Here is a 6,022-nt window from a genome sequence, read left to right as displayed (position 1 = left end):
GTTTGCTCACGGCACTTTCACAAAGGTAAGGTATTATTATCAAAGCTGTGGTCTTTTTGCTTTGCTTTGTAGTCAACTCCGTTAGCATCGCGGCTAATCGCGATTAGCCGTTTGGCTAACTGATAACTGATATTTTTATGACATGGTCAATAGATTTTCAGCTGCCAGAGTTAACTAGCTAGCTACATTTACATTGAATGTATTAATTTAGCAGTTAACTAAAGTTATGTTGTTCAGCTATAAATCCTAGCTATAACATTAGTCTCCTCTGCACTGGACCTTAAATAGTATTCTGTTGCTGAAGCTGTAGGTCTGTAGCTAAAATGTTAAAATGCTTTATTATTATTAATAGCTTACATATTATTCTATTGCTGGAGCTCTGTAGTTTAATTATTATTATTTTTTTTTTATAAAAGAATTTTCAGGCAAGCCAGCATATGAAATGTTGCAGTGCGACCCTGATTGGGCACCGTCTCTACACCTTGGCCACAAAGGGATCAGTGGAAATTCTGACAGATACCAACGGAGGATTCAACGGCAGCAAGCCGCAGTTGTGTCACCCTTTACCACACCTTCTGCCGCCACATCTGATGATGCTTGCTGTGTCACACCTGTTGACACATCCAATGACCCACCTGTTGACACACCGATGGCCGATGACACACCCTCTGACTCTGGGGAACAAGATGATTGCATTTTTTGTGGGAAGAGGCAAGCTGAGATCAACCGTTTGCTAGAGGAGAACAGGAAACTGAAGGAAGAGATCTCCAAGAAGAATTTTGATGAGCGCTTCTTTGAAGGCAATGAAATTAAGGTGAAATACTACACTGGTCTGCCTTGCTTCGCTGTTTTGATGGGTGTGCTGGCGCAGCTCCTTCCATGCCTACAGACAGGTCGAAAACGTTCACCCTTTCAGATGGTCCTTTTAACTTTGATGCGACTCAGGCTGAAACTGCCAATTCAACATGTAGCACATCTATTTGGCTTAGACAGGAAGACAGTCTCAGTTACTTTCAGAGACACCATAGCTGTAATGTTTAAACATTTAAGGCCACTGGTGCACTGGCCAGAGAGGCATTGTCTGCGAGGTACCATGCCACATCAGTTTGTGGAGGCTTTCGGGGATCGCGTAGCAGTTATTGTGGACTGTTTCGAGATTGGCATTGAGAGGGCATCCAATCTTAAAGCTAGGGCACAAACATTTTCCCACTACAAGCACAAACACACACTGAAATACCTTATCGGCATTACACCACAGGGAGCAATATCTTTCATTTCAAAAGGGTGGGGTGGTCGCGTGAGTGACAAACAGGTGACAGAGGACTGTGGCATTCTTAATCATCTGCTCCCTGGAGACTTGGTGCTGGCGGATCGTGGGTTCGACATCAGGGACAGCGTTGGACTGATGTGTGCTGAAGTGAAAACGCCCGCCTTCACACGAGGCCGCTGTCAGTTGGATGCAAAGGATGTGGAAGACACCAGGAAGATAGCGCACCTCAGGGTTCATGTGGAGAGGGTAATCGGTTGTGTTCGCGGAAAGTACAGCATATTGAATGACACAATTCCACTAAGCATGGTGGTTCCCTGCGAAGGCGAAAACATGGTCTTACTAGACAAAATTGTGTGCGTGTGCTGTGCTCTGACTAATATGTGCCCCAGTGTTGTTATGAAACCATAATCTAAAAGGAAAGCTGAACTATTATTATTGTCATTGTTACTGTTATATTGCTGTATATATTGCTATATTGTTGTTAGAAGTTTGGTGAATATATTATTGCAGTTGTTTAGATAAAAATTCATAGTAACAATTTATTGTGCAACATGAAATTTATGTATACATAGTTATGATGAGACATGTTGTGTGTCTCTCTCACTCTCTCTCTCTCACACTCTCTCTCTCTCTCTCTCAACCCTGAACTTAATTTGCTTATTTTTGATATTTTGTCCTTTTTATTTTTGTTTACTTGTTTCAAACTAATAAAAAGAAAGAAACAAGAAGGCAGGTGTGACGAATTTATAACGAACAACGTAACGAACAATAAGAACGTGTACAGAACATGGATTAGTAAACAATAAGAACAAGTGCAGAAGTGCAGAACATGTGAGTAAACAAGTAAAAAATAAATAATATTAAATCGAATAAAATTTCATTTGAAAGTATGTACAGTACGAACAATATAAGTTATTTTTTTCATAAGGATACACAGACTATAACATTTTTATATACTTAATATTTATATATATATATATATATATATATATATATATATATATATATATATATTATATTTATATATATAATATTTTAATATTTAACAGAGCCTGGGAGCGAATCATTGCAAAATAATCTCGAGCGCGTCACAGTGTGCTTATGTATCTGTGTTTAGTCCCTCTCAGCAGCACTATTTTGGGCTGCTTATAGCCGCAACACCTACCAACACACAATAGTGCCTAAATATGTCAGCCTGTCTGTGTGCAGGTAGCACATAGCCACGGTTCGCTGGCTGAAGGTGCCTCACTAAGCCCCACACACCGGAGATGGAACCACTGAACTACACAGTTCTCATTGTCACATGCTACCATGTCATCCAGTCCTTCAGGACCTCTACAGAGGCACCATAGTTTGTCTATCTTCTGTAGAGCCCGTTTCCTTGGCCTGGATGTCATAGGGGGATCTGTGCGAGATGTCTGCGGGACTCCTCTTAAAGGCTTGACATGCGGTGTTGTGGAGGCTGCCCCAGTGTAATGGTGAGCCACAAGCTCCGGCAGACACACTTTCAGAAATAACTCCTGTGCTTTAGGTAAGCACATGCTCCAAAAACCCGCATCAGGTAAAATTCTAACCACAACACAGTCCATCACAGTCCACACTACAAAGTCACAGAACTTTGACTCAGTCACAAAGATTTGTGTTTGCACTTGGCTGTAGTATGGATGCGTCTTCTTCAAGCTAATTTTACCATCAGTTACCTGGAGGTAGAAATTTATGTCATCCTCACAGGCTTGTAGGATGTGGGTGTTGCAGTGCTTAAACGTGCACTTGACTTCCAGACAGCCTTTTCCACAACAAGTGCAGTGGATGAGCCCATCAGGTGAGGCCCCGACTTCTGGAAAGGATGGATTTAATATGAACCCACATTGCTCTACCTTCAGGTTTTCATGCTGCGGTGCCATAACAGTGATATAGGCCTGCCTTGCCTCTTCCTCATGTTCTATCCCCCATCTGATAGCAGCTGTGGTGGCTGATTTATTTGGGTAGCAGACCTTCCTCACAGTGGAGATGGCAGGTTTGGAAACACTGGTAGACACAATGGCATCCCAGCTAGCAGGGAACGTTCTCAGTACTTTCGCTAACATTCCCTACAAGTTTGGTTAATGTTCTAAAGAAAACATTTGAATGTAATGTTTACCGAACATTTTAAGGATGTTTTCTCATTTTAAAAAATGTTCCTATAACGTTATATGAAAACTAAGATATAACATTTTAACTGCAACATTCAAAAGATGTTTTGGGAATGTTTCTGAAGTAACAAGTTGTACTATGATATCAAAATATCATTGTCCCTATGTTTCATTATAACAAAAGAAAAACGTTCTCTCTGTCACGTTAGGAAAATGTTTTGAGGATATCATAGAGAAATGAGATGTTTATTGTTCTTTATAAAACGTTCTTTTAATGTGACGAGTTAACTAAATTAAAACATTTTACTTGCAACATTTTGAGCATATTTTGGGAATGTTGTTAAAGTTTAAGTTTATACAATGATCTCAAAATAACGTTGTCTTAATGTTTCATCATAACAAAAGAAGAATGTTCTTTCTGTCACATTAGGAAAATGTTTTGAGGATATCATTGAGAAATGAGATGTTTATTGTTCTTTATAAAACGTTCTTTTAATGTGACAAGTTAACTAAATTAAAACATTTTACTTGCAACATTTTGAGCATATTTTGGGAATGTTGTTAAAGTTAATGTTTGTACAATGATCTCAAAATAACGTTGTCTTAATGTTTTGTCATAACAAAAGAAGAATGTTCTCTCTGTCACGTTAGGAAAATGTTTTGAGGATATCATTGAGAGATGAGATGTTGAATGTTCTTTATAAAATGTTCTTCTAATGTGACGAGTTAACACAATTAGAACATTTTACTTGCAACATTTTGAGCATATTTTGGGAATGTTGCTAAAGTTAAAGTTTGTACAATGATCTCAAAATAACATTGTCCCAATGTTTCATTATAACAAAAGAAGAATGTTCTACTTGCAACATTTTGAGCATATTTTGGGAATGTTGCTAAAGTTAAAGTTTGTACAATGATCTCAATATAACATTGTCCCAATGTTTCATAAAAACAAAAGAAGAATGTTCTCTCTGTCACATTAGAAAAATGTTTTGAGGATATCATTGAGAGATGAGATGTTGAATGTTCTTTATAAAACGTTCTTGTAATGTTATGTGTTAACACAATTAGAACATTTTACTTGCAACATTTTGAGGATGTTTTGAGGATGTTGTTGAGATAACAGATTATATAATGTTCTCAGTAAAACATTGGCACAATGTTCCATAATAACAGAGGAGGAACATTATCAAATAAACGTTCGTAAAATGTTTTGAGTATATCACTGAGACCTGAGATGATGAGTGTTTTTAAAAAACATTCTTGTAATGTGACGTGTTAACAAAACTAGAACATTTTAAATGTAACATTTAGCAATCAAACTACACAATTATTGTTAAATTGAGCTTGCTGGTCAGACAGCAGACCAACAGGGTTCACAATGGAACATATGGTGCATTTAAGTCCTCCTGGGAAGTTTGTATTTATGAGGTTTTACAATTTTGTTTAATGTTTTAAATTAATGAAGCCACTGTAAACTTTCGGGGTTAAAGAAAATCCTGAGCTTCCTACTCATATTCTCATCATTGTGTTGGCGTTCAACTTGTAAATACGATCTTTATGACATGAATTGAATGCACCAATAGCTCTAGCTTAATTAGGGACAATCCATACAAACACTCTTTGCTAAAATACATTACAGACTGTCACAGTGAGAAGTTATTCGTCCTGTATCAACGCTAAAGGCCTAACCACTGCAGTCAACACCTTGGAGTATCCATGCTGTTAAATAAAAGTCTGTAGACAAGGGTTAGGGTTAACCTTAACCCTTAATTTCTAACCCAGACCCGGTTTCACAGAGTTTAGATTAAGCCAGGATAAGGCCTTAGTGCATTTAATTAGCTTTTAAAAATGTGCCTTAGAAAAAAGAAAAAAGAAACATTACTGGTGTGCATCTTGAGACAAAACAATGGCACTGCCATATTTTAAGATATGTCAGTGCAAGTTGCTTTCAGGTAAAACAGCTCAAACGTGCATTTTAGTCTGGGACTACAGGCGTAAACCTTGCCTGTGAAACCCGGGGTATATGTTGCAACTTGTATAGAATTATGCCAATGTTAGCAAAGTGTTGTGTTGGACAGAGGATTTACCCTAAACCAACAGGTTGTGTAACTGTGCCACACAGGGTGAAAAGCAAGTTGACATTATTAGGCATAAGAGTGTTTCTAAAGGAAAGGTCAATATTTTTTTTTAAAGTGCAAAAGGATCATTATGGGTCACATGAATGTAACTCTAATGTTACCATGATACCAATACATTAGTTTTTCATGTAGGTAGGTATACAGAATTGTATATGAATAGCCTACATATGCAATGTTTGCTCTGTTTAATATATAATATGTTTGCTCTTTTAAACTGCTGTTTGGCAGAGCAGTGGTAAATATATGTTGTTATATATGTTATATATTATTTATGTTATTTATTATTATTATTTATATGTTATTGTAATTTTTTTTTTTTTATCATGCACTGCAATGAAGACACCATTTAACCAATTGATTAAATATAACAGCCAGCTTACAAATACAACTAAATAAATAGCACGTGCACATTTTTTTCATATTCTTTCTTTTAAAACATGTAATCTTTTCCTGTAATTGCAATGTTACCACATTATTGG

Source organism: Leuciscus leuciscus, assembly GCF_965113295.1.
Source record: "Leuciscus leuciscus genome assembly, chromosome: 2".
NCBI classification, from domain to species: Eukaryota; Metazoa; Chordata; class Actinopteri; order Cypriniformes; family Leuciscidae; genus Leuciscus; species Leuciscus leuciscus.
The sequence above is the reverse complement of the archived record's forward strand: the minus strand, read 5'-3'. Positions refer to the sequence as shown.